The following is a 21,287-nucleotide window of genomic DNA, read 5'->3' as shown; positions in this document are numbered from 1 at the left end:
GTGTACCTCCAAGCATTGGTGACCAAGAGTATGAATTACAAACACGAATGGAAGCTTTTCTTTAAGCTCAGCCACTCGAACCCAAAGCATTTTGTGTGTCCAAAAGAACAGGTTGTCAGTGTAAGACTGAACACAGTAGTAAGAGTTGCTCACAATAGGAGTAGTCACACATGGGTCTGCATACTCCAGTGCAAGCACCAAAGCACGTAGCTCTGCCAATTGAGTGGTACAGTCCCCTAATGTCTGTGTATGCACAACATCGGACTTGAACTCTCCATTCACCATAGTACCAACCACTATTGTGCAGGCTGCAGAATAAGCATGTTTTGAATCTGTCGCCAGCTGCGCCGATCCGTCAGTGTATATGATACAATGGAAGCCCTCCAGCGGGCGCATGGTCAGAGGAGCAGGATGAACAAATTCATACTGCAAATACTCTTGTGTTTACAAAGAGGAGTCAAAGATGAATGTGACATCTGGAGATGTCAAGGATGTGGTCCATTGTATCCACCTGGGGTGCAAAGCTTTTGAATTAGGTACACTGGCCTTCATCACTGCCACCAAAGCAGGATACGGTGTAACAAAACACATGCGTTTCCCCAGCAACAGCGCTTGTTCTTTCAGAATCGCCATCTGCACTGCAGTCAAAACTTTTTCCACAGTGGAAAACCGCATTTCAGCCGAAGTGTACAAGTGTGACTTGTAAGTTATAGGGACTGTGTCACCCTCATTAAAAGTCAGGTATGTGAAACCAACTGCGCCTGGCACAATTCTTATCACTAGGTTTGTGTGGTTGTCACGAGTCAATAAGAACTTAGATTCAAGAAGATCAGACTGCAAAGATCACAAAATTGCAGAATGTTCAGGCAGCCAGCAAGATTTGGTAAAAGTAGGTTGTACCAAGGCATGAAGCGGCTTGATACGCTGGGCATATTCGGGAATGTAGGTATGACCGAAATTTTAAAAACCCTGCAGAGATTGTAGTTTTTTTCAGAGTTTTCGGAGCGCGCAGCAGTATGCATTTTTCCAGGAAGTGAGGTGCTAAACCTCGAACTTCATTGTTGAGCTCGTAGCCCAGGAACATTACTGTGTACTCTGCAATGTGTGATTTCGCAAAGTTAAATTTGTAACCGAAGTCCCCAAGCATACAAATGACGCGGTCAACGCGACACAGAAGTGGCCATAATTCGTCGTCTGTGAGATAAATGTCATCCACATTCGAACACACATCCGGGTCGAGTCTCTCCAAAAGAGAGACAATGCGGGTGGCAAAGACGCCTGGACTGTTCTTATAGCCCATAGCTAATCTTCTGAACTGTTTTTGTTTACCGTCACAGGTAAAAGCTGTCCATTGACAACTGAGAGGGGACAGGTTATGGCTAAAAAAGCCATTGGACATGTCAAGAGTGGTTTTTAAATGTTTACGCACAAGACTATCCAAAAGGACAGAACAGTGAGTATTATGTACTGCGCAGGTCCGACAATGAGAGTTCAAGAGCCAGTAATCCAACACCAAGCGGTGTGAGCCATCAGGCTCGGTCACAGTAAAAAGAGGATTATTCATCAGAGACACACACGTCTCAATTACACCTTGATACTCCAATTGTTCAAGGATTTCAGCCACGGGAGCTTTTGCTTCATGTCAGACGGGATTTTGGGGTTGAGGCTGTGGCATAGACCGCAATGGTATCTCATGTCTGGGGGAAAATTTGCCCCATCCACATTGAGTACGGTACAATGCCGGTGCAAGCACCTTGGCCCACTCTTCTACAAAATTCAGCACCTGCTCCTTCGGCACTGTGTGTGCGAAAGCAAGGAGGATTACCTCCTCCCCTTGCGGAGTGGACAGAACGAAGGGTGGGGACAAAATATCAAAATATCGTATGTAGTAGTCAGATTCTCCCAAAATACCCCTTTTATAGTACGCTGTATGTCACCTTCAATGAAAAGGACTATTTCATAAAGTCTTTCAGGGGGAGCCACTCTAGTGTCAGCTGTCTCAACAGTAACAAACGTGTAAGTTGCTGTCACCTTCAGAAATGGACGCAATGCTTCCCGCACTACTGTAATTTCTGCTGCGCTGTCTAACAGCATCAGCATCCATGTCAGATTCCGAAGCTGCGTTCTCACTATCCGTGGCATACCTCGCTGTTAAAGCAGCAACTTTCTTCTTCTGAAACTGGAGTCTTTGACGCGGAGAGTCGCCTTGCTTGCCTTTACCCTCGGTCTTACGGGGCTGCTCATGGCTTTGTTGGGCACCCCAACCTCTGCCGCGGTCTCCTCCACTGGTGGGTGAGACCAATGTGTCCTGCAAAGAGCGAGGAGAACGTTGATCAGGAACTTGAAAATGATCAGGTGACCTAATACTAGCACTGTTGCGCAAATCATATGTGTGTTCAGTAGACTCAGGTATTGGCGAAGCAGGACGTGACCTCTGTTTCTGTTGCTTTTTCCCCTGTTTTTTATTCTCCTTCCATTTCGGCTTTGGAAAAGAGGGGCGCTCATCTTCATCAGAAGACACCACTTTAGTTTGCTTCTGCACTGCTGTTTTAGCAAAAGGCTTAACACCCAAACTATTGCGGCCAATGGTTTTATAAGCATCAGCAATGATTTTCGGTAACTGCCGGGGCTTATCGGCATTGGGGACTGTGCTTGAAGCATTAGACACGTGGAAGCTTACAGCATCCCCCTTAACATTAGCAAGGACGAGATCGGAAACAACCTCAAAGGCTCCAACGAGTATCATTCCCAATTCAACAGCCGCCTCCGTCCCGTGTTCATCTTGGACACGCATAATGATGGAGGGTAGTGTAGTATGGCCTAAGGCCTGCTTTTGCGCGCATGTTATGTTAGCATGGCTTATTAGAAGTTTAAACGCATTTTACCTTTTGCTGCTTTTGCACACGACACTGCATAGCTGTTTTTGTATGTTAGCCTTCATGAAGGTCTACACATGAGAAATGGTTTGTTTTTGACATCTCTAGACTTACATCATGCTCCTAGTCTGAAAAGTGAGTGCTGAAGCCATCAAGTTTATCAAAACATGTTAGCTGTTTTTCAACATGTTCGTGTAACACTTTCTAGACACAACATTTTGGCAGCTAAGAGCCAAGTAAGATTTTGGCGCCTTTATTATTCCACACTTGCCGTGATTTCACACACTTGGAAGATTTCCGTTTCCAGGGATGCAGAGAGCCTATGCAATTTACTCTTACTGTGCGGAAAGGTAATGGGGTCCCCCACATGAGCCTAAGAGACCTTCTATAGTTTATAATACGTAGTTCCTATATAGGGAGGGTGTTAAACTAGGCACTATAGGACCTGTTTTCACCATCATTGTAATATGATTTCTCCTTTTGTATTTTATGGAATTGTAACCATGCTAACCATATTATTTTTAATTATATGTCTGCTTATGTTGGCTAAAATACTGCACATGAGATCACGTCTTTAAAATAAATATTTTAACCTTACCGTGTCTCTTATTTACTCTTGTTGTGGACTGGTATGATAGTATAACAAAAGAGTATTCTCACTTCCCACCATTCCTGAGCTGGTCCTTAGTCGCATGTTCTAGGTTGTGTAATCATTGGTTACTTTGCTATAGGATGAAGAGCTAATGTGATACTGATGCTAGCTGGTTGGGGTTTTTCTAGGTACTGAGGTGCGTTTCTGGTACACCACAATTCACTGATGTCCTAGGTCTCTGTGCACAGTTCTGTGTATGAGCAGGATCCTTGCAATATGGCGCCATCAACGAGTGTGGTCTTATTGTGAGACACTTGAGTAGTGCTTGTATCAGTCCACGACCCCCGGTGTTCAGTAGTGATGGAAAAACCTAACTATAGTTACATAGGTCTTTTCATGCTTGATAATATAAAAACGGTTTTTTATTGAATTACTACCCAGTTGTGCATTTTTATATTGCATTGTACTTATCTTTCACTGTGTCGATATGGCTGCATTTGATATCCCAGCACACAGTCGCTTGGCTGTGCGGAATCATTTGCAGGATATCCTTGTTTCTTTGGAAGGACAGGCAGTTGTTTTTGTTGTATCGGCTGACGTAGCGTTCCCGTTTGAGCAATTTTACTCATGGGTCACGTTTCCTGCGATAGATGCCGTGTTTGGTGTATTTCATACTTACACCCAGGCTGCCGTGCCTGCAGAGTACGCTCCATATAGGACACAGGAAGTTCCGATTTCTGCTTGGCAGCATGACGTTTGGTTTAATGGCGCCCTCCCACACGTTATAACAGTGGTCAGACAAGGACCGTTGTCAATCCCAGGCGCTTCTTGGCCTGTGTTAGCTGCTTATACCCCGCATCCTAATGCGCCGCAGTTAACAGCTCCGCAACTAAGACCCCTCTATGTCTCTGCTGTGTCGGTGATAAGGGGTCTGGTTCATTACATTTCCCACAACCTCCCGGGTTGGGCCCCGGGGGGTGTAGCGAATCCAGTTGGGCCGAGCGGACTGAAGCTTAGTGCCGTTTTGGTTAATGCGATCATGGGCAAGCGTTCCCAGGATAAGGATGAGATGCCTTTTTGGCTTGCCGAGAAATTTGACCAACTGCAGGCAGTATTCCCGAATACTTCACCTGTGGAAAAGCACAGGATCCTTACTATTAGTTTGCAGAAAGACTTAGTGCCAGACGTAAATGACTGTCCCACTTGGGGTGTGATTTTTGCGGCAGTCTATACTAGGTGCTTTGGCACCCCGTCAATGGCTGTCCTGCCCTCCGTCATTAAGCGTGTTCAGGATGAGCACGGGTCGGAGGCAGCTGTGGAATTGGGAATGTGACTTGTGGGAGCGTTTGACATGGTTCGCGATCTCGTCCTTGCTAATGTCAAGGGAGATGCGGTAAGTTTCCAGGTGTATAATGCTTTGCACAATATTCCAGAGGCCGAGAAACCCCGTCAGTTACCGAGGATTATTACGGAGGCTTATAAGACCGTTGGCCGTAATAGTTTGAGTGTTAAGCCTTTTGCTAAAAAACAAGCACAACAGCAAACTCAGCAGGCGTCATCTGATAAAGATGACCGCCCGAAAGTTCCGAAACAAAATTGGAGAAAGAACAAAAAACAGGGGAAACAACAACAGAAACAGGGGCCCCGTCCTGTTTCATCTACACCTGCCTCTACTGAGCGTACATATGAGTTGCGCGACCGCACTACAATTAAGTCTCCTGATAGATTTCAGGTCCCTGAACAACGTTCTCCTCGCTCTTTGCAGGAAACATCGGTAATACCCACCGGTGGAGGAGGCGGCGGCAGAGGACAAGGTGCCCAACAGAGCCGTGAGCAGCCAGGCAAGGCTGATGGAAAAGGCAAGCAGGACAAGTCACTGCGTCAAAAACCCCAGTTTCAGAAGAAGAAGGCCCCAGTTTCAGAAGAAGAAAGTTGCTGCAGTAACAGCGAGATATGCCACAGATAGTGAGAACACAGCTTTGGAATCTGATATGGGCGCTGACGCTGCTGGACAGCGCGGCAGAGATTACCATCATTCGAGAGGCGTTGCGTCCACTACTGAAGGTGACAGCGACTGACACCTTCGTTGTAGTTGAGACAGCTGACACTAGAGTGGCTCCCCCTGAAAGACTTTATGAAATTGTCCTCATAATTGAAGATGACATAGCACGTACCATAAAAGGGGTATTTTGGGAAAATCTTACTACTACCTATGATATTTTGTTGGCGGAGGTCGACTGGCCCCCACCCTTTGTCTTAGCTGCTCCACAAGCGGAGGAGGTGATCCTCCCTGATTTCTCGCACACAGTGCCGAAGGAGCAGGCACTGCAGTTTGCAGAAGATTGGGCTAAGGCGATAGCGCCGGCGTTGTACCGTACTCACTATGGATGGGATAAACTTTCCCCTCGACATGAGATTCCTTTGTGGTCTATGCCACAGTCTCAACCCCAGTACCCCATGCGGCGAGAAGTGAAAGCTTCCGTTGTGGAAATCCTTGAACAATTGGAATATCAAGGTGTAATTCAAACGTCTGTGTCTCCGATGAATAACCCTCTTTTTACTGTGACCAAGCCAGATGGCTCGTACCGTTTGGTATTGGATTACCGCCACCTAAACTCACATTGTTGTACGTGCGCGGTGCAGAATACTCACAGTTCTGCTCTTGTGGTTAGTCTCATGTGTAAAATGTTCAAAACCACACTTGACATATCCAATGTTTTTTTTGCCCACAATCTGTCCCCTCTTAGTAGTCAATGGACAGCTTTTACCAGTGGTGGCAAACAACGCCAATTTCTCCATTTAGCTATGGGCTACAAGAATAGTCCAGGCGTCTTTGCCGCCGGTATTGTCTGCCTTTTGGAGAGACTCGACGCAGATGCATGTTCGTATGTGGATGACATTTATATCACAGACGACGAATTATGGCCGCATCTGTGCCATGTAGACTGTGAGAAAGTGCCATCTTTCTTGCCTTGGTATGCCCCCACTTTTTTCTGAACTTCTGATGTGCTTGACTGAGTGTGCCCTGGGTCCCTTCCAATCAGGTACCCAGGGCCTGCGTTCCTTCCCTAAAAAGAAAAGCTATGCTGAAACAAAATACCGAATTGGCACCTCTGGCCACCTGTCAGTACCTAGTAAATGGTTACAAATGGGGGTGGGGTCGCACACTACTCACACACCGGCGGTGTCGCCCCTAAGGACTCTGGTCAATGTAGTAAAGTGTTCGCGATGCATCATCTTTCGATCTTCTGCTATCTTCGCTGTCTTCGCCATCCCTGGACACGTGTTTCGGGGTATTACCCCTCATCAGCAGGGATAGGCCGTGTACTGGGGTCGCCGATGGCTGCCAATATCTGCCAGGTATAGTACCACTCAGGCGCGTAGGTGCGGGATCCCAGGCTCGTCAGCCCGCTGCTCAAGGGAGCTTTAAAGTTACAAATGGGGGTGGGGTCGCACACTACTCACACACCGGCGGTGTCGCCCCTAAGGACTCTGGTCAATGTAGTAAAGTGTTCGCGATGCATCATCTTTCGATCTTCTGCTATCTTCGCTGTCTTCGCCATCCCTGGACACGTGTTTCGGGGTATTACCACTCATCAGCAGGGATAGGCCGTGTACTGGGGTCGCCGATGGCTGCCAATATCTGCCAGGTATAGTACCACTCAGGCGCGTAGGTGCGGGATCCCAGGCTCGTCAGCCCGCTGCTCAAGGGAGCTTTAAAGTTACAAATGGGGGTGGGGTCGCACACTACTCACACACCGGCGGTGTCGCCCCTAAGGACTCTGGTCAATGTAGTAAAGTGTTCGCGATGCATCATCTTTCGATCTTCTGCTATCTTCGCTGTCTTCGCCATCCCTGGACACGTGTTTCGGGGTATTACCCCTCATCAGCAGGGATAGGCCGTGTACTGGGGTCGCCGATGGCTGCCAATATCTGCCAGGTATAGTACCACTCAGGCGCGTAGGTGCGGGATCCCAGGCTCGTCAGCCCGCTGCTCAAGGGAGCTTTAAAGTTACAAACGGGGGTGGGGTCGCACACTACTCACACACCGGCGGTGTCGCCCCTAAAGACTCTGGTCAATGTAGTAAAGTGTTTGCGATGCATCATCTTTCGATCTTCTGCTATCTTCGCTGTCTTCGCCATCCCTGGACACGTGTTTCGGGGTATTACCCCTCATCAGCAGGGATAGGCCGTGTACTGGGGTCGCCGATGGCTGCCAATATCTGCCAGGTATAGTACCACTCAGGCGCGTAGGTGCGGGATCCCAGGCTCGTCAACCTAGTAAATGGTCCCTAGGTACACAGGGCATGGTGACCGAGGAGACCCCTGAGGGCTGCAGCACTTATTGTGCCACCCTCATGCGCCCTGTACCCTAGCACCCACACACTGCCTTTGCAGGCTAAGTGCCTAAGTACAGAACTAAAACAAGAGTCGACATGGCACACATCCCTGTGTGCCATGCCCACAGAACCCACTGCCCTGGCATACTTCAGTCACCCTTCTAGCTGGGTGCCCTATGCCAGAGGTGAGGGCACAGGGGCATGAGCCCTGTGCCCCTACAGTACCCAGGGCCATTCCTGGGCACTGTAAGTGCAGTGATGACATTTAAGAGTATATGGTGCTGGGAGGTTGTCATTACGAACTCTACAGCACCATAATGGCTACACTGAAGACTGATAGGTTTGGTACCAAACTTCTCAGCACATTAAACCCGCACTGATGTCAGCGTGGGATTTAATGTAAAATGCATGAGAAGGCATCTTAGAGATGCCCTCCAAAACCCGAACCTACAATCCACGTATGGGCTGAGTGGCTGCAGAGGCTGCCACACATCAGACATGTTGCTGGACCCCTGGGTGGAGAGCCCCCCGCTCTCCTGGGCCTGAAACAATGCACATACTGGGCGAGGTGATATGTCTCCTCCCCCAGGATGGACAGGGGGGGAAGCTTCAAAGGCATACCACCACTCAGAGCTACTCCAGACCATTTGATGTACCCAGCAACTGGCCCCCCCACCCGTTCTACCCCCACTCTGGTGGGAAGACTGGCGGGAAAAATTACGTCAGGAAGGAGGGTGTGACAACCTTTGCCAACTCCACCCCTCAGGTGGAGGAGGCGAGGTGAAGTACGACCCTGGGCTCCGGCCATCTTGTAGATGGGGAGCCCTGCCCAATCCCAGCTAGGCTCCTGCCCCCCTCCCACAGGAGAGGAGCAGGCTAGGGGGTGTCCTCACCCCAGGACAGGGACCCGTTGGTCCCTTGCCTTGCCCTACCTGTAACGCCCTTAAATTTAGTATTTAGGGGCTCCCTGAACCTTCTTTCCTTAGATCCCGATACCAAAAGAAGAAAGAAGATCAAGAAGAAGACCCGCCGCGCAGCTGCTAACAACAAGACAACAACAACTGACTTGGCCCCAGCCCTACCGGCCTGTTGATCCTGGAACCTGCTCCTGCCTAATCCCAGCGACCTCCGCGGACAGCAACCTTGGGACACCCAGAGGACCTGCCTGCCTTGACCCTCTCGAAGATTGGGACTCCCATCATCAGAGGCTCTGCTGCAACAACCCACCTGGTGCCCACCAGGAAGCTCCGGACCAGCCCACTCTGCACCAGCCAAGCCCGGGCCGGGCCAACCCAAACCAAGACCACGAGGACGTCCCCCCGGCGACTGGGACCCGAAGTTCAGTGCCCAAAGACCCTCCTCGACGAACCAGCCGATGCCTGCAGACTCAGAACCAGGGGCCACCCCAACCGCGACCAGCCGAGGGTAAGCTTTTCTGACCCCCAAAGATACCCCTACACACGGCGTCCCGCGGCCCCCTCTGCCTCCCTTTGGGGTTCCTACCTATGCTCCAAGATCCCAACTTACCTCTCGAAGTGCTGGTCACCCCTGGAGAGTCACCGTCCCCGAACCTGCAGCCTTTGTTCCTTTTTCAAGATCCTCATTGGATAACATTGAGTGCCCAACGGCTCAAAAGCACCCTGCACCCAGCCACCAGAGTGCCGCTGGCTGTGACCTCTCTGTCCTATCTTACTTCCCCCTTGCCCTAAGCAAGTGACCAGGAGCCCAGCTCCCAGAGCCGCGTGGCCTGCTAGCCAGCCGCCACCAACCGAAGGCCCCCCTTACCTCATTGGATAACATTGGGCCTACCTACCTCTGCACCCGGCCGCCCCTGCGCCGCTGGGACTGAACTAACTGTACTCACCTGACCTGGGGGACCCATGAGTCTACGCCCAGAACCCTAACTTCACCAAACAAGTACTCACCTGGAAACCTGTAATTCACTTACCTCCCATTGGATAACATTGACCTATTCTTACTCGAATATTTTCTAAGTGTGGAGTTTTGAAAACTGAAAATATTCCTATAAAATCAGCCAAAGTCCGAATTAAAAAATACTCACCTGTGATCAGGGGAGAAGCCAGTACTGTACGTTTCAACCCAGTACTGAACCGAAAAAGTAATCCCTAGCGGGTTTACTAGTAACCTGTATTTTCTCCATAGGAACCCATTGTCTGCTTTTCTTTGAAATTTCTTCTATGTGTCTGCTTTTGAAAACTCAAAAAGACAAAGGAGGACCCCTTGCTATCCAATACGGTACAGGGGGAAAATGCAATAACGTAGTGATGTCCCTAGTACAAAAATGCATATACAGGACCTTATTGTTAGGTGATATTATGGTTGTCAGAGCTCACAAGAAAAACATACAGTACCACAATGTCAGAAATAAGATATATAAAACAAATGAAACATGTAGATTCAAAAACAATTCATATAAAAATGTATCATTTATTACATATGTCACCAATAAATACACATATCAGAATCATAATCATGTTAAAATCATATCCAAGAACCAGTGGTTCCAAGAGAACAGTTGTCGACGCAGCGTTTCGGTTTTATACTTTAAAACACCTTCATCAGGACCGTTATTCTAGATAACAAGGAACATACAATTAATTGGCACTTCCTAATAGCATCATCATAAACATTTCTCTACATCCAGTTTTTTTTTTAAAACATACAAAATAGTGATAACAAATCATTGTGGCATTGTTAAATTTATTTTTTTAAAACACAGAATTTCTAATATTTTGAGCTCTCAACCCAGTTTGAATGACAAAACCACTAATATCCCTATTTTAAAGTATTATTTTATATCAATATCTCTACTCCTTACTATGAGTTTATGCAGTATTCCAAAAATGGATAACATACCTCAAAATGTCACATGGAGTGTGCAAACAAGGGGATGTCCTATGTTTTTTCTCTCTTATGTACTTCTAGCGACATCCATTATGCACACATTTAAAAGATCTTAAAATCTTCTTATCAGGGTGACCACCTTTAAACATAAAAAATGTCACCAACATTGCCCACAATCATCATGAAGATGTTATGTCTTAAATTCAATATGGTTGGGTGAATTACCTTAGAACAGTTAATATGCCAACATGAATTAATGTATGCTGGAGCCACCGATATCTTCAAATTAAAAACAGGTTCTGAAAACAATATATTTTAAAAAATCAATATGATTGGGACCTGTTTATCTTGCTTAATAGTTATGTCCAGGGTTGCAATAAATTCCTTACCGGTTTTGGTTACAAATGGTGGCGCACTGTATTAGCGATTGGATAATCTTCAATTTTTAAAAATGCGCTATGTTCAGGGGAGGTCCTCCTGAAAGGGGTCTTTTGATGCGACCGCCTGTGGATATTATAAAAATATATCAGGGATATTTATAGTCCCTATTCATAATCGACTAACACAGCTTTTTATCTCTAAGTATGTTGTTATATCCAATCAATAGAAACTCGCCGCTAACTTGCATCTTTTTGGTTGTTTATCAAGTTCGAATTCGCGTGCCGTATTAAAAATCGCGAACATTTTTTTGTCCCCGTCTATAATCTACAGTTAAAAAAGATTTAAAAAGCCAATCATTCAACATCTTAGTTTCGTTGAATCGCTGGCGGATTATTGCTAGGATCATAATTATGCGTCCTCTAGGTGGACTAAGAGGAACCGAATACATTGTAGCAATACTTTGTTTAAAACGACATTGCTATGGGACAAAGTATCCACAGGTTTTACCGAGAGCGTTACCCCGTGGCGTTGCTATTTGTGTTTTGCCCTCGATGCTCAAACTATGAATGAGCACCCCCAAGGTAAACTTAGACGCGCGTCTGGTCTCTGCTCTCTCTTTTCTAATTCATTGATGCCATGCACAAGCGCCATACAGTTACTACCTAATGGCTCACCGTTGAATAGCAATCCGGCCTCCCTGCTCCAGTACAACCAGTTTCTATTCCAAGGATGTCGTCTGGAGGCCGAGATTGCGGCGAGGTTTAAATCTATGTGTCTAACCAATCGTTATTCGGTGTGGCTCACACGTGATTATCGTGAGGGCGGAACGTAACTGATATTACTCTCTCATGTTTACTTTTCGGGAGAAAACTTTATTTAAACATTTAAAGCTTCGTACCGAAACACACATATGTACCGGGAATAAAATCTTGTAAATTGAAGCTATTTCCCGCATCGTGTTTCCATTCATTTGTGAATTTATTACGACCGGCCGCTTTTACCATAAATTATTAGTTGTACAAAGGAGTCGGTAACAATTAAATGCTACACTACATACTGCTATTTAATGTTTAATACAATCTCAGTATTCTTGAGTTTTTAGTTTTAAACAAAGTAGTAGTTTTAAGATCCTATTTTGTGTTCCTGTACTCAAAATAAATGGCCATGAATTATAATCCTATTTACTATCCATATGCTAAAGATAAATAGTGACTTTATTAAGGGAAGAGTCAGTATCGCTACCGTGCCTCATGAAAGGATCTTATAGCAAAATACGTTCCCAGTCTTCTCTGGTATTTAAGCCATTTCTGACCGTGTTAAGGCGGGACATATAAAATTGTTCACGTTTCTTCCTTTTGCTGTTCATATCTCCGCCTCTGGTGTTAAGGTATAAAACCTCTAGACCACACCACTTGAGGTCATGTGTTGTATGTTGTGCTTTAAACCAGTGTTCAGCTACAGGTGCGCCGCTTTTTTGGGTTCTAATGGCCGACCTGTGTTCGTTTAGTCTGATACGTACTTCTCTTGATGTTTCACCTATATATAAGATTACAGGGTTATTTTATCATGTAGATCAGATTTTTGGTACGGCAGTTAATGAAACTCACAGAGACATTGTCATGTGTTATGCATGCACCTTTCAAGATTTGATCACAGTTGGAGCAGCCCCTGCACGGAAAAGTCCCAGTAGGAAGAGGAGCATTAGTGATACATGATTGTGTCAGATCAGCAGCATACCTATATGTATGGACCAAACTATTTCTTATTGTTCGATTCCTTCTAAGGAAAACATAGGTTTAGGGATCTTCTCTTTCTTACTATTAGTTATCAAGTTCCAATTCCTATTTATTATGTTTTTGATTTTATTGCTCGCCGAGTTGTAGTTGGTCACAAAAATCAATGGTTGTGGCCGATTGTCCTCTTTAGCTTTTTTTGTAAAGAGATTCTCTCTGTTGAAGTATTTAGCTCTTTTGTAAGCATGTCGTACCATCCGTTTGGGGTAGCCTCTATCCAAATATTTTTGTTTCAATATATTGGCATGTTTATCAAAGTCCCTGAGAGTTGTGCAATTTCTTTTTAGTCTTAAGAATTGGCCAAAAGGAATGTTATTCTTCTGGCATGGAGGATGATTACTTTTATAGTGTAGCATCGTATTCCTGTCAGTCGGTTTCGTGAAAAGTTCTACATTCAAGATGACATTTGTGTGTTCAATAATCACATCAAGAAATTCACACTTATCCCTGTCACTATGGGAAGTGAATTTGAGATTGGTATCACCCAGATTTAGCCCTGAACATAGCACATTTTTAAAAATGGAAGATTATCCAATCGCTAATACAGTGCGCCACTATTTTTAACCAAAACCGGTAAGGAATTCATTGCAACCCTTGGACATAATTATTAAGCAAGATAAACAGGTCCCAATCCTATTGATTTTTTACGATATATTGTTTTCAGAACCTGTTTTTAATTTGAAGATATCGGTGGCTCCAGCATACATTAATTCATGTTGGCATCTTAACTGTTCTAAGGTAATTCACCCAACCATATTGAATTTAAGACATAACATCTTCATGATGATTGTGAGCAATGTTGGTGACATTTTTTATGTATTAAGGTGGTCACCCTGATAAGAAGATTTTAAGATCTTTTAAATTCGTGCATAATGGATGTCACTAGAAGTACATAAGAGAGAAAAAACATAGGACATCCCCTTGTTTGCACACTCCATGTGAGATTTTGAGGTATGTTATCCATTTTTGGAATACTGTATAAACTATTGATATATTGATATCAAATATTACTTTAGAATAGGGATATTAGTGGTTTTGTCATTCAAACTGGGTTGAGAGCTCAAAATATTTGAAATTCTTTGTTTTTAAAAAAATGTAACAATGCCACAATGATTTGTTATCACTATTTTGTATGTTTTTTTCCAAAAACTGGATGTAGAGAAATGTTTATGATGATGCTATTAGGAAGTGTCAATTAATTGTATGTTCCTTATTATCTAGAGTAACGGTCCTGATGAAGGTGTTTTAAAGCATAAAACAGAAACGCTGCATCGACAACTGTTCTCTTGGAACCACTGGTTCTTGGATATGATTTTAACATGATTATGATTCTGATATATGTATTTATTGGTGACATATGTAATAAATGATATATGCTGTGAAATTGACCGAGTGCTGCGCTGAAACGCACTCACCTCTGGGAGACTGCTGCTGCTGGGCGCTGGGCTGCTGACGCCGTTTGTGAACCCTGTCGACGGCGCCATCCACCATCTCGGCTGCCAAGGGGAGGAACTACGGTTCCCAGCGTCCCTAGCGGCCGTACACCACCACTTCCTGTCCCGCGCACCAGGAGGTGCTTAAAATCGCGGAGCTCCCTCGGTGGAGCGGGGACTGCTGTGAAATTGACCGAGTGCTGCGCTGAAACGCACTCACCTCTGGGAGACTGCTGCTGCTGGGCGCTGGGCTGCTGACGCCGTTTGTGAACCCTGTTGACGGCGCCATCCACCATCTCGGCTGCCAAGGGGAGGAACTACGGTTCCCAGCGTCCCTAGCGGCCGTACACCACCACTTCCTGTCCCGCGCACCAGGAGGTGCTTAAAATCGCGGAGCTCCCTCGGTGGAGCGGGGACTGCTGTGAAATTGACCGAGTGCTGCGCTGAAACGCACTCACCTCTGGGAGACTGCTGCTGCTGGGCGCTGGGCTGCTGACGCCGTTTGTGAACCCTGTTGACGGCGCCATCCACCATCTCGGCTGCCAATGGGAGGAACTACGGTTCCCAGCGTCCCTAGCGGCCGTACACCACCACTTCCTGTCCCGCGCACCAGGAGGTGCTTAAAATCGCGGAGCTCCCTCGGTGGAGCGGGGACTGCTGTGAAATTGACCGAGTGCTGCGCTGAAACGCACTCACCTCTGGGAGACTGCTGCTGCTGGGCGCTGGGCTGCTGACGCCGTTTGTGAACCCTGTTGACGGCGCCATCCACCATCTCGGCTGCCAAGGGGAGGAACTACGGTTCCCAGCGTCCCTAGCGGCCGTACACCACCACTTCCTGTCCCGCGCACCAGGATGTGCTTAAAATCGCGGAGCTCCCTCGGTGGAGCGGGGACTGCTGTGAAATTGACCGAGTGCTGCGCTGAAACGCACTCACCTCTGGGAGACTGCTGCTGCTGGGCGCTGGGCTGCTGACGCCGTTTGTGAACCCTGTTGACGGCGCCATCCACCATCTCGGCTGCCAAGGGGAGGAACTACGGTTCCCAGCGTCCCTAGCGGCCGTACACCACCACTTCCTGTCCCGCGCACCAGGAGGTGCTTAAAATCGCGGAGCTTCCTCCGCGTCGCGGTCGCGCGCGGACGGCGCCGGGCGGAGCCCGGGCAGAGGGCGGGCCGTCTGTGGCCGTCAGTGGCCAGCAGTGGTCGGGCGGGCCACCCCCCTAACATTTCCCCTCAAAGGTGAGCACTTTACTAGGATCACAAAATGGGCGATTGTACGGCTATCGGCAACAATATTGATGTTTCAACCCAGGGTGTTGATACCTCCGTCTCCCTTATTACATCCTTTGAGACATTGATAGAAACAGCTTTCAATGAGATCGTGGAGACTGAGAGGAGGTTTTCCATGGGATCACTTACCACCAACAATAAACCGAGTGTAACAAGTAGTACAAGTTGTACAAATGGAAATATACATATAACCCCTGCAGTCATTGTGGTTAAGCCATCACATCCTCCTGTTAATGTGCCCATTGTTCTGGATGACGAAAATACCGTCACTTACATAGCACCAGACCCCGCCTCTTCAATGCCAGCTGTTGTCACCCCAAAGCCGGTACTGATATCAACACCCCCTGTATCCTCGCTGACTGAAATCGTTCCTACTATTACAATAGCTTCCCAGGACGACGTTATTACCCTGGACAGTATGGAATCTAGTAGCAATAAACAGGGAGGGGAAAAACGCAAAAGAGGCATTACTAAGCAAAGTGCTAACAAAAGGAAACAACCCCTAATCCACAAGAATCAGCCTACACCTTGTGGTAAATAAATAAATAATACCTCTATTTTTGACTAGATATAACAATAACAGATAGCTCAATAAATAAGAGTCAAGATTCGAGGTAGTAGGAGTTTGCAGGTTTAATACAGCATAAAGGACAGGAACAGGACAACCTGCACGGGGGAGATCTGGGATGGCTAGCAACTTTTAATAACAGTGCACAAGCATATATAGTTAAACAAAATACATGATGTTCAATACAATAGGCGTAGCAATGGGCAGGGCCTGTAGCAGTCGCGAAAGATAAGGGTGAAAGTGGGTGTAACAAGAGGCGTGAACAGGGCGTATACATAGACATGTGATGTAAACGTAACAGAATATGTCATAAATGGGGCGGAAACATGGAGGGGGCTACCTAAGGAGCCGGGACCTCTAACCTAGTGGTGCGCGCAAGCTGGCAATGACGTGTTACTAGGGAGAAGCTGGGGGCTATGACTTCTGCGCTAGAAGGAGAGACTGAAGTCTGGAGAGTCAGAGCGACATGTACCTAAACACTATCTAGTATCTAATGTTTAGAGAACATATTGATAGAATCCAAAAGTTATCAGGGTAAAGGCTAACAGACTCTAAGACTGGTGCATGCATTATTCTACATGTAGTGCGTGTTGAGGAATATTAAATGACCATTAATACAGTATTTCTCTCAAATGGAGACGTAAAGGCTAGACCATGACGGAAACTATTGATGCGATTCAGTAGCTTAGGAATGCAGAGAAGGAGGGCTGGACTGATAACTAGAATCATAACATACTCTTGGCAGACTGGCAGGCAGAGCCAGGCCGAGCCGGGCACTGTGAGGCAGGAAGTAAGTGAAGGGTCAGGGATACAGGTGGGGGCTGTATCGCTCCTCGGAGAGGGTTCAGGAGACAGGAGCTGAATCTGAGTCCGGGCCCTTTTGAGGCCTAGAAACGGGGACTTTCAATGAAATAACGTGCACACTGAGAAACGTGGCAACGTAACTTTACATAGGCCTAATACTCGTAGCTTTCACGAGAACTGGAAACTGGCATACTAGAGTTGGACACAACTGTAATTACGTCTTTAATCGATCATGGGGAATACATATGCATATTAATCATGCACGTATAACATAGGATGGGGGACACGTAGGGACACAGAACATGGCAAAATTTACTTTTCCACATTCCCTCCTTGTCACTACGTTTCCATCAGGAAACATCAATATTCATGATACCATCTATCATTTCATACAGTATCATTTGCTCGTCTCGAATTGTCTTGGAACGGGATCTAGGACGGGACTTGGGACTAGGAATACAAGAGGTAGCACAAATGCCGCAAATCGCAGGGCCACATTGTATACAGAGGCAGCAACTGAATATGATCGCTACTGCAATACCTAGAAAGGACAATACTTTCCATCCCCATGCAGAAATTATACCCAAAACCAACCGGACCATGTCCAGGTGCCTGGATTCTGGTGTAACTGATGGGCAATTTTATGAAGTCTGGTTATAGCTGAATAAACAGACGGCGCGTTATTAGGAATGAAAATGCAGCAACTAGATCCGATGACTCTACATGCTCCTCCTCTATCGGCCAGTATGACGTCAAGAACGAGACGATTCTGGAGCACGACAAATCTCATAGCAGATTGCTCCTCGGTTAAGTTACCTAGAGCAGAGGCAGTCTCATTCACTACTGCTTCAAGGGTTCTGGTTAATCTAGGTATTAACTTACTATTCTGGATAGGTCCTATAAAGAAAAAGAAACCTTTATTGAAGTCTGTATACTGTTCTAGAGCAGTTTCAGTTTGATCGACAATCGGGGACTCGATCTCCCTTCTATGTCTAAGGTGTACTAGATGTGTGTTTCTATGATAATCGGATGGGGCTAGGAAAACTGGTGGCAGTAGGAAGGCAATGTAACAGGTTCCATCCCAATCGAGGGGCAGACGAACATATGCGGTCTGACCACAAACAAAATATGAATGACGTGAGGCTTTGAAAATAGATTTCCCACTGTCACTATACTCGACAATAGTAGAACAATCACTATGTCCTACATGTGCGGAACCATTCTTTCTGACACATAATTCGCCTTTGACTGGTAGTACTGAAATAGCAGGTAAGTCTGGAGTAGGATCAGACTGAACATTCAGGACCATAAAATTCGAAGAATAATTACCTAAATTATAAACTTCATTTTCTAGATCTAACCCTGTTCTGTGGGGAAGACCTTGCTTGTCTGGAAAACATGTACTGTTCAGAAGGGACATATCATTTGAAGATGACGTTAACATGGACCAGGCTCCACATGAACCATTATGTGAAAACGGATAAGGAAACAGTGGCAGAACTCCCTTCGGTGTCTGGAAAGGGGGGAGTCGACCACACACCCAACAATTTGTGGCATTGCTGGTCTGGTGTGAATAATGTAACATACGGATAAATGTATTGTTGCGCATAGCAAGACGATAGGATAGTTCGTGAGGAGGCAGATCACTAAATGTGTGCTCTACTGTAGCATTAGAAAACATATTTACATGAGAAATGGGGAAACATAAATGAAATGCGTAACTTGTGCAGGTAACCATCACACTCAAAAACAATATAAAACTTAGAAAAATGATACATCGGATTGAGTTTTGACTAACTCTCTCACTATGGGGGTCTATCTCATACATGTCAGATACCTGTCTAACCGTTTCACCCGAGGGGGACTTAGACAATTAAACTGGCTGACTTATTTTACTAGACCGGAGCTTACTTTTATACTCCTGCTGAGGAGTTTTCTCTAACAGGGGAGGATTTGAGGCAAAGTCATTAGCGGGACAGTCCTTGATAATAGGGCTATGTTCAGACTTGAAAGTGTCTATAGAAGTGTCCTTGAGCTGTTTAGGTCTCAGTCCGTGAAATTTCTTAACATGAGACAGATGCACCCAGCCTTTCCTGCCTTCCAACTTCACGGCTGTGCGGGTGGTCAGAAGGACTAACTTCGGCTCCTTCCAGCGAGGCTCCAGCGGACTTGAACGATCGAAATTCCGGATTAAAACCAGGGTGCCGGGAAGGACCTCGTGTGGCTTGACTTCAGTATTGTCAGGAAATGCAGCGGCAACCTGTGAACGACAAGAGTGTAGGGCAGACATCAAGGAAGCTAGGTAATCTGTCAGCATATTACTGGAAACATCTGTAATACTTCGGGGTCTGGGTGTACCCCACATGTTCGGGGGGCGGCCGAATACGACCTCATAAGGGGACAGACCTGATCTGGAATGTGCGACCATGCGCATATAGAACAATGCAACTGGCAGGGCTACTAGCCAGTCTACACCTTTTTCTTGACAGACTTTGGCAATACGGATTTTCAAGGTTTGATTATGTCTCTCTACGAGACCGGCTGCTTCTGGATGGCGTACACAATGGAACTTCCACTGGTACCCTAACAAAAGGGAAACGTGCTTCATTAATTCAGATGAGAATGGCTGGCCGTTATCAGAATACACGACCCTAGGGAGTCCATAGCGGGGGAAATATTCACGAACCAACTGCTTGGCAGTGGTCGCGGCTGTGTAATCTGGGACTGGATATGCTTCTGTCCACCTGGACAAAGCGCATACAACTACAAGGACATACTTGAAACCTCGACATCGCTCCATCTGAATATAATCCATCTGAGGACTTCAAAAGGGTGGTCAGGGGGCTGGAATCCACCTTGTTCCACCGGGACACTTTTACCTGGATTGAACTGGCAACATATCATACAGGTACGGACTTTCTGCTTGGCTGCAGCTCGTAAATGCTTGTTGAACCAAAGGTTATGGATACTGTCTATCATGGCTTTTTCTCCTAAGTGTGCTGGACTATGTGCGGTGTTGATAATGACTTGAACCATAGAGTCGGGGAGAAACCATGTGGCTTTTCCCTTCGTCACCCATCCCTGATCTGTCTGGACCCCTCCTTGTTCGGACCATTTCTTGATTTCTTCAGGAGTAGCATGTAACTGGATATCTATGACATCTTGAGTAGGGTCCTTAACTGTCATACAAGTAGTCTGTTCTAGAGTGGATGTCGGTGTCTTGTTAACTGGTATGTCTGGTGTCTGTGCTGTAAGCTTGGCTGTTCGATCTGCTAGATCATTACCTTGGGAAATAATGTCAGTAACTTTCGTATGTGCTTTGCACTTCATGATAGCGATAGATGTCGGTAAATGTATTGCATCTAACAGAGCTTGAATAAGGAAACCATGCTGAATCTTGGTTCCATGAGAAGTCATGAAACCTCTCTCCTGCCAGAGCACTCTGAAGTCGTGTACAACTCCGAATGCGTAGCGTGAATCTGTGTAAATATTAACTTTCAGGTTCTTGGCATGTATGCAGGCTTGAGTCAGAGCAACTAGCTCTGCTGCTTGAGCAGACAGGGTGTCAATACGATGTGTTTCAATAACTTCAGTGTCAGTAGTCACTGCATACGCGGCTACTAGTTCTCCTGTACTGGTTCTCATACATGAACCATCCACATAAAGTGTCAGGTCAGGATCTGGTAATGGAATATCTGTAAGATCTTGTCTTGGCTTTGTCATAGTGTTAACTACTTCCACACAATCATGTGTGGTAGGATTTGAAGTAACTGACGGTAACAGTGTAGCAGGTTTTAGAACGTTGCAGCGTCTGATTTCTATGTGTGGCTGGAACAGTGTCAGTTCATAACCTGTCAAACGTGCAATTGTCAAGTGTTGAGTCTGGGTTCGGTTTAAAAGAACTTCCACGGAGTGTGGAACTTGTACTGTCAAGGAGTGTCCTAATACTATGGAATCACTTTGTCTGATAGCTAGTGCTGTGGCTGCAACTGACTTGAGGCACGCAGGCAGAGCCTGGGCTACTGGATCTAGTGTGCTCGAAAAATAAGCACAGGGCTTGTATTGTCCGGCTTGATCTTGTGTGAGAACAGATAATGCTGTACCATCACGTTCTGTGACAAAAAGTGTAAAAGGCTTACTGTAGTTCGGTGTTGCTAGAACAGGAGCTTGGCATAAAGCTTTCTTTAATTCATTGAAAACAAGTGTATGTTCAGATGTCCAAGGGAGGACAGTCGATACGGCTGCCTCCTGTGTCGTTAACTGTATCAGTGGTTTGGCTAGAAATGCATACTGAGGAATCCATTGTCGGCAATAAGAAGTGAGGCCGATAAAAGCACGTACCTCCTTC

This window comes from Lissotriton helveticus, chromosome 5_1 (genome assembly GCF_964261635.1).
Source record: "Lissotriton helveticus chromosome 5_1, aLisHel1.1, whole genome shotgun sequence".
Lineage (NCBI taxonomy): Eukaryota > Metazoa > Chordata > Amphibia > Caudata > Salamandridae > Lissotriton > Lissotriton helveticus.
The sequence above is the reverse complement of the archived record's forward strand: the minus strand, read 5'-3'. Positions refer to the sequence as shown.